The sequence below is a fragment of the Halichoerus grypus genome, chromosome X (assembly GCF_964656455.1).
Source record: "Halichoerus grypus chromosome X, mHalGry1.hap1.1, whole genome shotgun sequence".
Taxonomy (NCBI): Eukaryota; Metazoa; Chordata; class Mammalia; order Carnivora; family Phocidae; genus Halichoerus; species Halichoerus grypus.
The window spans coordinates 16,933,492-16,949,959 of record NC_135727.1 but is presented as its reverse complement, the minus strand read 5'-3'; the positions used below and the strand labels follow the sequence as shown (position 1 = coordinate 16,949,959).

General features: G+C 45.9%; 1 long non-coding RNA gene across 2 annotated transcripts; it reads right to left on the bottom strand.

Moving 5' to 3' along the window:
• Positions 1 to 1,903: 1,903 nt before the first annotated feature.
• LOC118518626 (uncharacterized) lies at positions 1,904 to 15,681 on the bottom strand. Of its 2 annotated transcripts, none has more exons than XR_013444498.1 (3): positions 13,881 to 15,681; positions 10,008 to 10,154; positions 1,904 to 2,698 (listed from the first exon to the last, which is right to left on the bottom strand). It is a non-coding gene; the product is annotated as an uncharacterized LOC118518626 (long non-coding RNA). The 2 variants fall into 2 exon arrangements; XR_004908795.2 differs by lacking the exon at positions 1,904 to 2,698 and adding an exon at positions 7,970 to 8,741.
• Positions 15,682 to 16,468: the final 787 nt, after the last annotated feature.

The window sequence follows — 16,468 nt, the reverse complement described above, 5'->3', positions numbered from 1 at the left end:
GACCCTCCCCCCGCCAACCGCAGCTGGCTCCGCCCTCACCACGGACGACCCCGGGCCCTGGGCTCCTCCCCTGGCCCCGCCCCTCGCCCGGCGTCCGCGCGGGGACCCTCGGCCTAGCTCCTCGAATCCCACCCCGCCTTCTCTCTCTAACGTTAGGCCCGCCTTTTCCCCCCGCCCCCCCGCCCTCGCGCCCTCGCGCGCCTCCCTCGCGGCGCGCTTGCGCACTGGCGGCCTTGTGGGCGGAGCCTGCGCCGCCGTCGGGTCCGCCCATGACCCCGCCTGCCCCTGCCCTGGTCCCGCCCCCGCGGAATGCACTGCTGCAGAGGCCTAGGAATGGCCCAATGGGTAGTAATGCGATTTCGTGGTGTTTGCTAAGGACTAAAAGCAAATGCCTCAGGCAAAATCAGACCCACCGACCTAAAATAGGCCCAGTGGGGAATGGGTCACAGCCTCATGTTCTATAACACAAGAGAGGATAATAAAAGGGACACAAAGTTCCAGCTGCAGTTGGAGAAAAAGAAGTGATTTGAACTCGGTACTGCTGACCCTCTCAGGCAGGAGAACGAGACGTTGCAGCTGGGGCCCCTCGAGACTGGATGGCAAGAACAGCACTGCTGACACCTGCCCCCGCAGTCTTTATGAAGTCCCAGGGAGAGCCCTGTGCCCCACCACCCTCTATATTTACAGACAGAACAGCCTGCCACAGCCTTGCTCTCCTTTCCTTTGGGAGATTTTTCCACCATAGGATAAAGCTATTTGTTGGGATTTTTTTTTGGTAAAGATTTTATTTTTAAGTAACCTCTACACCCAACGTGGGGCTCTAACTCAACCCTGAGATCAAGAGTCGCAGACTCTACAAACTAAGCAGCCAAGCAGCCCTGCTGAGATGTTTAAACCATGGTAAGCTGTGGGGAAGACATGCAGTTTTAGTCAACTGGAAATTTTATACAAAAACTGCAACACTGTGTTGATATGTTTAAAAAACAAACTGCCAAGAAACTCTTCTACCCACCTAATTTAATTCTGCTATTACAAAGCCTTTATAAGACCTAGTGGTGTGGTGTAAGGAAAGATGCCTCAGATCCAAGGGACCAAGATTCTAATGCTGGCTTCACCAGGAATTAACTGTGGGCGTGCTGCTTCTAGTTTGGGTCCTACTGCTTTCTGGGGGGACTGATCTCCTGTACAATCATGCTGGTCATGCTACCTCTGCCTTACCCTTGGGAGCATCAGGAAACTCCCCTACCACTTCCACAATCCCCAAATAGGTGCTTACGGCCCACGGGAAGTGCTAAAAGGACCACTTTTCATAGGAAGGTATTATATTACCTAATAATTTTAGGGGAATACTTCTGTAATCAAAGGGTAGAGCTTAACAAAAAGAGGGACCCTCCAACCTGGCCTGGAGACCCCACTCCCCTGCCACCAAGACCCTGTTGTTAATGTGTCAAATTCTCTCAGGAAAACATGTCCACAGAGCCTCGCGCATGGGGCGTCCAGAGGCCGAGGGTCCGCTAAGGAACTCCAAAGGGTGAGGGGCTGGCTGGGAAGGTGTGCACCTTTGGAGCCCGAGCTCCAAAAATCTGGGACCCTCCCCTCGCCAACCGCAGCTGGCTCCGCCCTCACCACGGACGACCCCGGGCCCTGGGCTCCTCCCCTGGCCCCGCCCCTCGCCGGGCGTCCGCGCGGGGACCCTCGGCCTAGCTCCTCGAATCCCACCCCGCCTTCTCTCTCTAACCTTAGGCCCGCCTCTCCCCCCGCCCCCCCGCCCTCGCGCCCTCGCGCGCCTCCCTCGCGGCGCGCCTGCGCACTGGCGGCCCTGGTTCAGGCAATGGCCCATGTAGCAGTCACAGCTTTGATCATGCTGGCGTTCATTGTGAATAATAAAAACCTACAAGTGAGATTTTCTGAAGCAAATACATTTTATTGGAAGGACACAAGTATTTTACAAAATGCAAGAACCTTAAGCAACAAACACATTTTAAAGACAGAAATGAGGATAGCCCAGGGAAACTCAACAGTATGCCTTCTAATTACATTCTCTGCAGTGAAAGAATATTAATGAGCCTTTTCAAGATATCACCCATTCTCTCTCTTTTTTTTTTAAAGATTTTAAGTAATCTCTACACCCAATGTGGGGTTCGAACATAATGACCCTGAGATCAAGAGTCACATCCTCTACCGACCGAGCCAGCCAGGCGCCCCCAAGAATGAGTGGTATCTCATTCTTGAGATACCACTCATTCTTGGGGCCTAGTCCCAAACTCTAAATATAACAAAAGTACCATTGGCTCAACTCTGATAAGGTGAAAAGTATGAAACCAAGTAGCTATGGCCAGGAACTCAGCCACACAGTAGACAGAAGGGTGGGGGCCAGGCTCAGAGAAAAGTGCTTACTGGGGAGACCCAGCAGCCCGAGACTAGTGCCCTCCACCCTGCACAATACAAATACAGTACACAATACAAATACAGTACACATACACATTTTGACATGTTCTCATACAAAATATTTTGAAAGATTTCTTCCTTAAGCACAAAAGTACAATTGCAAACCATGAAGACAACCCCAGATCCAGGCCGATCCCAAAGTCACATTAACCCAAAGTCAATTTCTGGTCATATGACAAACAGCTGATGGCCCAGGGCTGCTCCTTGAGTCCAAGTCCTCCAGGTGAAGTTCACGGCTTCTGTGGAACTGCTGTGTTTCAACGAAATGGAAAATCTTACAGACTAAAGGTCATCCTCATACATCGCCAGGGCAAATGCCACATGTAAATGGAACAATACAGAAAAACAATAATACAGAAGCAGTAATTTCCCATTTCCCTGTACAGAAACTTCCTTCCTTCCCCTTCAGTTTGCAATCTAAAAACATTCAAGGGGAGCACTCATCTGTAATCATGGGAGGGTTTTTTTTTTTTTTAATTTCTTTTATTTTATTTTAAGTAGGCTCGGGGAGCCCAACACGGGGCTTGAACTCACAACCCTGAGATCAAGACATGAGCTAAGATCAACAGCTGGATGCATAACCAACTGAGCCACCCAGGTGCCCCTTTCTTTCTTGTTTTTTTAAACCACTTTATTGAGGTATGAAGGTATATGACTGACATGCAACAAGCCGTACATATTTAATGTATACAACTTAATGAGTTCAGAGATCGGTATACATACATGAACCGTCACCATAACCCATGCCATAAACATATCCATCCCCTCCAAAGTTTCATTCCACCTTCAGTAATTAGTATTATTTTTTGGAATAAGAAGATGACAGAAGGTAGAAGATCTACCCTCTTAGCCAATGTTTCAGTATGAGTCTCCTCTGAGCTCTGGAGGAGAAGCCTGGTGTCTGGTTCCTGCCTTTAACCATGTTCCTCATCCTGTGGGTCAGCACCCCAAGGGCACAACCTATAGTCTTTGAGCAGCCAGAAGCCTGGGGTCTCCAACGGGCCTTGCAGCATTCTGTAAGGCTGCTGTGTCTCACTAATGGGGGAGGTGGAGGCAATCAGTGAATCTCCTCAGGAGTCACTGAACACAGCCCACTGCTATTCTTTTCTGAAGCTGATAAGAAGCAGTACAGTAGGTCTGCATATGAGTAAAAGACAAGGGAAGCTCAGAAGGCCAACCCAAATCTAAACTGAGGGGCAGCCTGCTTGGCAGCAGTCTAATCCATATGCTGCACTCCTGGAGTCAGCAGGATGGGCAGAGGGGGTAAACTCAAACCCAGAGGGAGCTAGAGGGCATCACTTCAATGATCCGAGAATGCACACATTTTGCACGTTCTTCCCACCCATTTTGAGGAGCCTCCACCCTAGAGCTCTATAACACAGGACCCGAGTCCTCCCCTCTGACCAAGTATTCTTATCAGGTCCTGTGCATCACAAGACAGACAGATCACCCCTCTGCTCCTCCAGGGCACTCGAGAAAGGGAGGGTATGAGAGGAACACTACAGCTCAACTTGCCAGTGGAGAGCTGACATCAGCATATCAACTTAAACCCGTCCCTAAACGAGGTTTGTGGTTTCAATCCTCACTGCAGTGGGCTCTGTGGGGATCAGAGAGAGCCCCCCCGCCCCCCGAGAACACAGGCAGGGGTAAAGGCATAAGCAGGCTAGAGGAGAAGCAGTTGCTCATACTTATGAACCGTCCCTTGGGTGCTGTTGGCACCAAGGGCTCTTGAGGGAGTTCTCTGCGCGGCCTCACTAACTCTGGCCAGTGCTCGGGACTCACCAGTCGGGGGAGGGTGCAGTTACCAGGGAGACCTGGTATCTCCTGGTAGCGTGTCGTAAGGGCAAATAAAATAAGAAATAAAAGTTAAATGATCCCTGTTGAAAGGAGGCCAAGGACTTCCCCCCTTCCCTTTTCTGAGAACACTGACTTCAGAAAACTTCTAAATGTGAGTTCTCGGTCTCTTTGCACAGTAGGCAAATCTTTTTCAGAAGCTAGATAAGCCTCTGGCAATTGTGCAACCCCGGAATGTGTCCACAAGGGCCCTGCAGGGCCTGAGAGCGACGTAAAGGGGGAGCAACTTAAGCAGTTGAAACAGAAAGCTCAGCTACACCCTCCTGCAAAACAGAGAGGGGCATGAACACCATGGACAGCGCCCAGGAACCAACAAAGAATGTCTCCTGGGAACAAAATCAGCATAAGCAACAGCAGTTCCTCCTCAGAAGGGCCTCAGGTCATTGTGACGTGCAACGAGACTGCAGGGTGAGGGGCTAACTCCCGCCCGAGGCCTTTGTTCATAGGCCTACGGTAACAGAGTTAAAATGAGACAGCATAACCTGCGCACGCAGGCAAAATCATTCATTGGTAAAATGGAAAATGACCCTCTCTTGTCCCAATGAATGTCTCAACTGGATGAGACAGTCATAGTTTCTCACATCCTATCCATCAATGTCCAATGTCTTCTGTCCCCCCAGCTCTGCTGCCCCAAAGGTAGTGTGGGAGAATGGAGAAAGGCAGGAGAACACCCCTGAGCCCACAAGGCCCAGCACAACTTCCACACCGAGTCCCTTGTCCTCCCCACTGTCGAGTCTCCTTATGCCCTCAGAGTGTACTCATATCCCTGCTGGACCCCAGATTTCCCTAATCAAGAGAAATCAAGAACCTGAAATGGGGAAACCGTAACACCCCTCCCCTCCTCAAACTGCAACTCCCACTTATCCTCTCACCCCTCTGGTAGCTTCAGTACAACACTGTTGTGTCTGCAACCCTCTCTTCCTTGAGAGTGCAGGCAAGATCCCCTTGGGGCAATGCCATCGCCTCCCAAGAGAGGACCAAAATGGCAGAGGGGTCAGACTACCAAGCGGCAACGCACTCTAGCAGATAAATAAGGGAAGGGACGCCTGCAGCCTGTGGGTATAGCTCTCCTCAGCAAAAGAAACAGAGGGCATCACTTCAATGATCCGAGAATGCACACGTTTTGCACGTTCTTCCCACCCATTTTGAGGAGCCTCCACCCTAGAGCTCTATAACACAGGACCCGAGTCCTCCCCTCTGACCAAGTATTCTTATCAGGTCCTGTGCATCACAAGACAGACAGATCACCCCTCTGCTCCTCCAGGGCACTCGAGAAAGGGAGGGTATGAGAGGAACACTACAGCTCAACTTGCCAGTGGAGAGCTGACATCAGCATATCAACTTAAACCCGTCCCTAAACGAGGTTTGTGGTTTCAATCCTCACTGCAGTGGGCTCTGTGGGGATCAGAGAGAGCCCCCCCCCTCCCCGAGAACACAGGCAGGGGTAAAGGCATAAGCAGGCTAGAGGAGAAGCAGTTGCTCATACTTATGAACCGTCCCTTGGGTGCTGTTGGCACCAAGGGCTCTTGAGGGAGTTCTCTGCGCGGCCTCACTAACTCTGGCCAGTGCTCGGGACTCACCAGTCGGGGGAGGGTGCAGTTACCAGGGAGACCTGGTATCTCCTGGTAGCGTGTCGTAAGGGCAAATAAAATAAGAAATAAAAGTTAAATGATCCCTGTTGAAAGGAGGCCAAGGACTTCCCCCCTTCCCTTTTCTGAGAACACTGACTTCACATTAATCCTCCAGCCTGGAGACCTGACCCCGGAGGTTCCTGGACATCCAGGTTCATCTGCACAAGCCCATGAGAATCGAAATGTCCCCTGACTCACGTACGGTTCATTGACAGCGCCCATGAGCTGCTTGTCTTCCCACCAATGTGCAGAGTATACTCAGCAGAAGTGTAGGAAGTTAATATGGAAATGTGCTTGGATAGAATTCCAACCACATTCCCAGACACAATATCTGGATTCCTGATGATCCCTAACATGCAATTGCTGGGCACAGTGGCCATTATTCTGTTCAATACCTTTGTGTCAGAGCACAGAAGCCTGACAACCGGCCAGGGCCAATTTCTTCCCTGGGACCCAATATTTCCCATGCCCCAGATGCTGCCATTGCCAGCCAGTATGCACTTTCTGTAGGAGTTTAACAAGGCACTTGAGCCATGGGAATGTCGAGGGAAGAAGTGTCTGGCCAGTGTATTAAAGAACATGCCAACAACAGCAGTTCACCTTCATTAATCTCTCCGTGAGAACACAGGTCACTATCAATATGAAAGACTGAGCAGTCAACTCAACCACGTCCCATTAGTCGCCAGAAACAACAGCAACTGCCTCTAAGAAGACTCCCTCGGATTACCGTTCTAGAAAACAGTAGAGAAGGGTGAAGGGTCACCATTCCTTGAGCCACTCTTCACAGGCTAAGGCAGCGCACAGACAGAAACAAAGCCTTCCCCAGGAGCAAAGTCCCAAATTCTCAGGGAAGCTGGACAAATAAGGAACAGACCCCATCAGAAAAATTTCATCTTTTCACATTCAGCAATGTGCATTGTTGTCTTTTGTCCTCCAGCCATGCTGATCCTAAGGAGTGCCAGCGACAGGGAAGTAGGCAGAAGACAACCCTGAACGCACAAAGTCCAATACAGGGAACCATATCCCCCTGTCTGCTTCCTCCCCGTGCTCTGGGAGCAGCTCTACAAAGGGAAGGACATTCTTCCCAGCCCTCTCCCCATCTCCTGAAGGAAGGACCATATCTGGTCCGTCATTCCATCTCTCCTAATCAGAGAATCCCTCTCCCCTTTGGAACCCCTAACCTCTCTAGCTCTTCTCCTTAAAAGAACAATCAGAAGTGGCTGGAGAACCAACCACCAGATTCAGTCAAGAATTCAGTTCAAGATGTGTTCACCCAGGTAAACTGGTAGAGCCACTACGGAAAGCAGTATGGTGGCTGCTCAACAATTAGAAATAGAACTACTATACGATCCAGCCATCCCATGTCTGCATATTTATATAAAGGAAATGAAGCCACTATCCCAAAGAGATACCTGCACCCCAGTGTTCACTGCAGCATTATTCATAATAGCTAAGACACATGGAAGCAACCTAAGCACCCATCAACAAGATAAATGGATAACAAAAATGTGGTGTATATATATACAATGAAATATGATTCAGCCATCAAAAAGTTTACATATAACAGGGAACCAGTATAATAAGGAATACACTCCATTTCAAAGGCCTTGCCTTAAAGGATTGTTCAATAGCCATCCTCTTTCCATCACCCACATAAATCAGAGGAATGAAAAAAACACTTAAGGCAGACACAAGTTTGACATGGAGTACTTCACACCATGAACTTAGAGCACATTAACATTCCCGCTGCCAGGGAGACATGCTCTGAGTACAGGCCTCCTGAGGCAGGTGATATGGCTGGTCCAGGAATGGACTCCTGGGAAAGAACCAAGCCGGATCCCACCTTAAATTCTGAGGAGGGTCCCCTTCTCTTTCCCTGAGAGTCCTGGCTTTGAGAATGCCACCAGATAGAGAGTCACCCTTTTGGAATTATTTTTAAGTGACTTATTTTTAAGTACCAGTACTCAGCAGATTTTCCCATAAACCATTCATTTAGACCTTTCCCAGCCCTTCCCCCAAATGAAATGACCCAAGAGGATTCTGAGGGGCAGTGGGCACAAGTGTGTGTGGAAGGGGAAGGAGGCATCACAGTTGTTCAATTGTACAACTGCTTTTGACAAGCAAATAAGCCAGTCTTGGTCCCCATCATGTCACCTGGTAAAGGAACATGGGTTTGGGTACAGGTTTTGCTAAGTACCTCAGACCTCGGGTTTTTATCTTCCCCAGCTTTAAAGTAATTTAACCAATTACAGAGAAAAATAAAAAGCCTTTAAAACGTCAACATGTTGTATAAAGGCTACATACTTTAGTGTCTAATCACAAAGAAATGTGGGGTTTTTTTGTTCTTTGGTGAGCACACCTCACGCTCTGTGATGCCACCTTCTGGATTAAACCAGTGCTAATAAAGCAACCGAGGAATCAGAGGGCTCTGTGAAATTAAAGGTCAGAAGGGTCTTTGAATGCACCTTAGAGTAAGTCATATTTACACTTAACACTCTCCCGCGCAACTGTCAAAAGCCTTCACCTGATTTTCAACAAATTCACTAGTGCCCAGAAAAGAAGTAACTTCATACAGGGAAGGAAAGAGAGGAGACATTTTGGGCACTGCCAGTTAACAGGCACCCTGCAGCCCCAACTTGACGCTGAGCCACATCAGCTTCAATGTAAAATGTCCAAGTGAGTCACAAAAGACCGCAGCTCAGAGCAAGGCAAAGTCTGCACTGTGGGGAAAACTCCCGGCATCATAGCAGAATCAAAGAGGTTCATTTCCAAAGAGATGCCCAATACTCTCTGAGGATATTGCTGGCCCTGTGAAAGGAAACAAACACTAAGCTGAAATCATGGCCAAAGTCTATAAAGAAATGAAGTGGGAGTGGGGTCTGGACAGGTAGGGAGAGGGGCTAAACCAAGCCGTAATGTTCTGCTCCAATATACGGCTTCTGGAAACGGTGGCCTAATTCCTTCAGTACCTCCTAGGTGCTGAGCACTTAGTAAAGATTGTCACACTTGATTTTCACAACATCCCTGATACCAAGGTGGGATTCCCACTGTGCAGATGTAGAAGCTGAGGCTCAAAGATGAGAGTAAGAAAGAGCCAAGGGTCTTTCAGACTCAGATACTAGAAATTTATTGTGAATGAAACACAATGGGTGGTCTCAGCAACATCTGCAAAGCAAATGAGGAACATCTACAAGGCCAAAAAAAAATTAGCTAACAAATATTTAAGGGCAAATATTTAAGGAAGTATTGACCTACATATTCCTCGAATTGTTAGCCTATGCTTCCAGGACCACTGCCAAATAAATGCCTCCCACCCACCCATGGTAGGGGTAGACTGGCAGATTGTAAATCTCTAGCACCCACTTGGGGTAGAGGACTCATCTTTTCCCCTTTCCTAGATAGAGCTGGATTTAACTGCATTCAGATCCATGATAAAAAATTACATTTGTACTGAAAACAAAACAAAACAAAACAAAACACCTGAGCAGTGCTTCCACAATCTCTGGATTCCTGAAGTTTGTTTCTGACAATCCCATCCAGTCCCTCCTGCTTCTGCATTGTATTACAAGTTTTCCAAAAGGATAAAAAGATCAAAACTCTGACGTGAGAACATCGAGATCAGGTTTGTTTGAAATCTGACATTCTAATAAAGTCCACATGTCTCTAAGAGTGGCAACCAACAGTAAACAGAGGAATACAAATAAGGATTGGAAAAGATGCCACGGACCAATTAAAGAAATCGATCAGAGACACAGAGTCTCTACCACAGAGTTAATAAGTAGTACCCAGGGAGTGACCCTGCCATTGTGGGAAGTTCCAATCTTAGAGACTCAGGGGAGGCATTTCAACAACATCTTAAATAATGATACAACAGACAGGAGGCAGGTGCTATTCTCCACCCAACACCTGTGGCCTCATACAATATAAAGTTGCACTTACCTTATGGCTGGTCTTGACTACTGGGTCTAGGTCCTCTCCTCTCATTACAGACCTATAAGCTGACCAGAACTGGATTTCTCCATCACAGATCCTGAAGGAGTTAGAGTGATTATACAAATCTACAAAGAGACTTACCTGTGGGAGGTCAGCTTAGCACCGCTGCAGGAAAATTAGGTAACTTGGAAACTCATAAGATGAGTGGGTGGGGCAAACTTCCTCTTTCCCTTATCCAGAGGAATTTCTGAAAGTGGTTGGCGGGGCCAGAGCACCCAATCATGCAGCCTGTGTGAGGTAGGCCAAAAGAGTGAAAGATAATGTAAGACAGGGACTGCGTGAGTCAAAACACAAGATAAGATTGCTGCTTTAGAGGCCTGACTGTCCCCTCAGGATGAACCATAGTTCATCCTGTTTTAATCAAACAGCATAGGGGAATTATTAAATATTACGTTGAGAGGTATCACCAGTTATTTGCTAGAAGGTGGGGGTCTCAGAACTCCATTTTTTCTCTTCAGTAATAAGGCAATTGACTCATACAAAATTGTGGGTAACAAACCTTTGGAATGGGTTGTGGTGTTCTCACTTTGTTACCAATTCCTGACACTTATATACCATGCAAGATTATGGGTAACAAATCATTCAAATGGGTTTTGTGTCCTACTTAATAGACCATGAAATGCGCATTATACAACCTTGTTGTTATATTAGTCTTAGTAATTGGCAACATAGTAAGATCAAAAACTGCTAAAACTAAAAATGAGCTGCTTTAATTCAGAACAATTTCACGAAGAATTTCATACATTACATAATGTCACTACCATCTGACATTGAACATAGGTCTTTGAGGAGGAAATACTGGAAAAAAACTGGACATCTGGTAATATATAGATTGGGGAATCTGCTCCTAATTTGCAAGTGTGCCCCTAGGCTATTAGGGATAATGGACATGTGATAAAAGCGCCTTCATTCCACACTTAGATATTGTTCAAGATCTAGGACTCTGTCTCAAAAGTCAGGATTGGTGAGACTAGTTAAGTGTCCCAGTTCCTGAAACCTGCTTTCCTGTCAGTACCAATGACAGATAAAGTAAAACCCAAATACCAGCAATGAATCTTTCACATGTCTAAATGTAATCAAGGTACCTTTAGAGATCTTCAGTGTTCCACCAATATGAGCCATTAAATTATTTCTACATGAGTTAATACATATAACTCAAAGCAATACCAAGAACTGACTTATTAGCAAAAAGGCTAATAAGGCAAACTCAACTATCACCATTATCAAAAGGAAGGAACTGTTTTACTTAATACCAAGTATCAGGTTACTCTCAGTGATTAGGGCCCTCGGGGTTTTGAGTAAAACACCAACTTTCCTTTCATTTAATTCTCCCCCTGAATACACTATTAGGTGTCACACACAGAGGCATGAGTGTAAATAGGCAGGCACTGACTATTAAGCCAATCTGCTAGCACTGAGGCATTAAGGCACAGTCAGCTCCTGTAGCTAAAGAGGCAGGGACAACATCCTCTGTTATTGGGGTGCGGTGGGGTAGGGTGGAGGGAGAGCACCAAGTCCATTCTAGCCCAGGACCTCAAACAAGAAGGATTGGAGTTGTCCTGGACCAGACCGCTCAGGACATAAACTGGCATATCCCCCTTGTTTGTAAACAGAAACTACACAAGTAATTTTTTCTATGGGAGAACACCTGGGAAGGAGCACGTAAGCCAACATTTAAAGAAATAACAATATGTCACATGCACAATTACAGTTCTAAAATAATATTCAAACGTATGCAGGACGACCAGCAACGGCCATTCACATCTAGAGAACAGAGAACACCCATTCTGGGGGTGAATTTCCTTATAAGTAAATTGAAAATGCTCCACGATTTTCAAAGGAAACGCACTAAAGACTAAGAACTGAACTAAATAAAGTTGATAATCAACATGTAATTATCGCGAGAAATAAAATCCCAGAAGGATCTAAACGACTTCCGGGGATGGCCGGTGACAGGCACTTCCGGGAATTCACTGTCGTAAAATAACAACCGCTCAGTCAAATGGTCAATATCTGTTATTTTTTACATTGAAAACAAAACTTTTTATTTATTTTAAGTAGAACTATGAAATAAAAGACACAGGACTCGGTTTTTTACACATAGAAACGTTTTAATAGTAAAATAAAGAAAAGTGGGGCTACCGGACCGCCGGAAGCCAGTGACTGTCGTAAAGCAAGAAGCGTAAAGATAATTAGAACCATCATTTCCTCATTTGTAAATTGAAAATAACGTGAAAATTTTTAACACAAAGCTTATGAAAAAGCCTGGACCAACATTTAATAGAATAAAGTGATACCAGACACAATTCTTCTGTAAAACAAAATCCCAAACTCTGTTAACGGCTGGCGTTGGATAGTTAAAAGCATTCGCTGTCATAAAACGTCAAGGACTTAGCCAATTGATTACAATTACTGCATTGTAACTCGAAAGTACCTCAAAACCTTTATTATTATTATTATTTAAGATTTTATTTTTAAGCAATCTGTATACCTAACCCGGAAATCAAGAGTCACAGGCTCTGCCCACTGAGCCAGCCAGGCGCCCCTCAAAACGTTTACTTTTCAGAAAATTTATCAATAGGGAACAAGACCAGAATTCAACAAAATAAATTATGTTAAACATGCAATTATATTATAAACTTAAAGCACTCAATTAACTGAGACGTTAAATTACTCCCCTGTAAATTGAAATTTACACCAAACCATTTAAAGGAAATATATAAGGAGCGCCAGAATCAAAATTCAATTGAATGTATTAAGATAAACATGTAAAATTAAATGCCAAAACAGTGCTCAGTCTTGGCTAGCAAGAGCGGCTAAGGGATATTCAGAGTGTAAAACTTCCAAGTGTCCGGCCGGACAATTTATTTCCAAAAGCGCGCACTGAGAATACTTTCATTTGGAGAATATTTGTGAAACACAGCCAAAATAAAAATTAAACAAACTCAAATACTGCAATGTTGCGATATCATAGGGAAAAAAAGAACCCCACCGCCGTTATATTATAAAATCAAACAAGAAATATGACCCCCGCGGGCATGATTCCCATCAGCGACTTAAAGCAACAAGGTCTTGCCAACCAAACCGCTATTTTTCTTATTCGAAAACTGTAAATAACACTTTTTTTTTTTTTTAATGGAAAACACACGAAAAGCTTCCGGACCACTTTTGGTTGAATACAATGATATTAAATACACAAATACATCACATAAAAATGCAGCGTTCAACGATGAAAATTCCCGGTGGTCAGTGAAACGATCTCTGAGCCGCTCAAGCGGCTTTTTACTCATTTTTACGTTAGAATTATCAGGATTTACCCCCCTTTTAAGGCAACATATAAAGAAGACCATTCCAAATTTTAACCAAATGATATTAAACAAGCAGTCATGTTGTTAAATGAAAGACAAAACTGCGCTCAAAGGCAGGCATCGGCTGTCCTGATCACACACATGCCCCTCAGGGCCTTACTTTCCTTTCTTTCAGATCGAAAATAACAGAAATTCTGTCACTAAGATACTTCACGAAAATGGCCAAGGCCAAGATTTAAACAATACCCAGTGACCATATCCACCCAACAACACTTTACAATAAAAAGCAAAATCAGCTCCCTGGCGGCCAAGGGCCGTCACGCTCTCCTGGACCCACGCAAGCTCAGCCAACCGCACCATTTTTCTTCATTTTTTTAAGTTGCAAACACCACAAAACATGAAGACCGCGAATGGTGGAGGGTTCAAGACCCACATTTAAACAAACAAGATGATCTGAAAGACTCATCATGTTGTTACATAAAGCACAACACCGCGCCCAATGGCCGCTAACGGGCCTTCACTTGTCATCAATCCAGAAGCCCATGAGACACATCTGTCAAAGCCCATTAGGACACACCATGTATCCGCTTCTCTTGAAATCACACTTACAAACAGCCAATTATGAAATAAAGTAAATTAAACTTACATTTTTTGAGATCGCAGAAAAAGTAACCGCCATTTTCCATAAATCCCCGAGTGCAACCGTCCACGGAAGCTGCATTGTACAATCCAGATTTTAATGGAAACGCGCCTGGTCACGTGGTAGAGCTTCTTTAACCTCCTTTCTATGTATGGTCCCGCCCTCAAACGTCATCATTGGAGGGCCTGCGATGATTGACAGGCAGACTGTCCACTCTCTTCAGGTCTATGAGTAGAAACTGCCATATCTCCAGGTCCAGCTAAATGACTCAAATCTTTGCTCATATTGTTGTCTTTCTACATCTACGTCCATCCCTCAATGCCTAACTCCCCCAGTTAGTCCTTTGCACATGCCTTTTCCTTTGGTTTTAGTCATCTCAGACTTTGGAAATCTTGCTAACAGAGTTTATCCCCATCTAGTTCAATTGCATCCTCCTCCAGGAAGCCTTCCATGCTTTACTCCTCCCATCCCTAGAGGTCGATGTCAGTTCTTCTTTGCTGTTAGATATGGACATGAAGAAACATTAGATCAGAGAAGCAGGGGAATCATGTGGGCTTTGCGATCAGACAGTACTGGGCTGGACACAGTGTGAAGGACCCAAGGTTTGCACCTGGAATTTTGGTGAAGTCAGTTAAGGCTGCAGAAATCTGGGGAAAGTCCAGGGAAAAACTGACAATAAGGTAACTCACAGGAGCCTCCCAGGATTCATCCCAGCAATAAATTCAAACAACTCCCACCCACGCTTTTCAGGATTTTCATATCCTTTCCACCCTTTCTCTCTGGGGAAATCTTGCCATCTCTTGGAGGCTCAGGCATAACTCAGTTCTCTTCTTCCTTCTCTGATTTCATGTTCCCTCCTCCAATCCCAAGAGAAGTTATTTCTTTTGTTGCTATAGGATGAAACATAAAGGGACTCTGTATCTCTGCTGCGAAGGTCACGAAGTTTCACGATTATTCAAGGTGAGACTGGAGGTCCACTTCTTTTCAGGAGGCTATCTGCTGAGTAATTTTTGCAGCTGCTCTCAATTTGTGAGTTCTGCAAGCTGGGAGGTGCAACTCCCTGGGAGCTGACTACCTTGAATGTTCAACTCCCTACACTCTATCATGGCAGGTGGACCCCATAGCCACTGGGTCACGTTAGTTGGACTTCACACTCACAGTGTCCACTGCCCCTGGGAAGGACACTCTCATGCTAGCACTATCCTTCCCCTATTCGTCAGGGTCTGGGAGGAGTTGTGAGGCTTTATTGTGTGAACAGTGTTACGCGATAGTTTATGATGCTGCCCTACTCACTGTAATGGTCAATTTTCTGTGTCCACTTGACTGGCCATGGGATGCCCAGATTCCAGGTTATTTCTGGTTGGATCTGCGAGGGTGTTTCTGAATGAGACGTGGGGTGAGCATGATCCAAACTCACTGAGGGCCTGAATATAACACAAGGCAGAGGAAGGAAGGATTGTCCCCTTTTCTCTTGCCTCACTACTTGAGGTGGAACATCTCATCTTCTCCTGCCCTTCGACTGGGATTCATATCATGTCTCCCCTGGTTCTCAGGCCTTCAAACTCAAGACTGATTTACACCATCGGCTTTCCTGAGGGTTCCAGATGGCAGATAGGAGATCGTGGGACTTCTCGGCCTCCAAAAATGTGTGAACCAAATTCCTCATAATACATTTTCTGTTATATTTATCTATCTAAACCTAGACCTCGATATATATCTCCTATTGGTTCTGTGTGTCTGGATAACACTGACTAATATACTTGGACTATCTCAGCTAGCTGCAGCTGTTAGAGATGGCTTCATAGGCCGCAAATAGAACTCTGGAGAAACAGCAAAACCAAATAAAGTAAAATTAGTTCCAGACTATGGGTGAGGAAACGAAGACAGCAGAAACGGACAGCCTGATAGGTGGGCAGCGCTAAGGACACGGCCACTGGCCCGGATGGGTGTCTTTTCCACTAGGGCCTGGCCACTGGTTTACAAACTCAGAGTAGGCTTATGGTTGAGCTCTTCCAGAGCCGGGGCTGGGGGTAAGAATTTCACCAAGATCTAGAGGGCAGGAGAGTTGTGGCAGGCTTTGTCCGGCAACCAGGGGAGGGATGGATTTGGGAAGTTAATCCACAGGGAGAGAGAAGGGAAGAAAGACTGGAGCTGTTGATGTGACTCCTGTCCCAGGATCTGCCAACCCTTTCGACATCTGTCACTAAGGCTTGTCCGTCTGACTGGTTCTGTGGATGGACACGTGCTGGACCCTTTCAATGCCTGGCATGTAATGACCAATACCACACAGGTCCTGTTTTTCCAGTCATGTATGCCTCCTTCATCTTTGTGTCACCGATCATTCCTGTCCCATTCACACTCTATCCCAGGCCAATGGCCTGGGTTTCTACCTGTCTGGGAGGCACTACCAAACACTACTTATCCACTATGCATTATGGCTGGTGGTCACGTTTGTGGGCTGGACCTCTGTTGCTTGGATTCATATACCGGCTCTTCCTCCTATCAGCTGGGTAACTTTAGATGATTTTTGTGCCTCAATTTTTTCATCTGTTAAATGAACGTGCCAATAAGAACCATCTCATTGGGCTGTTGTA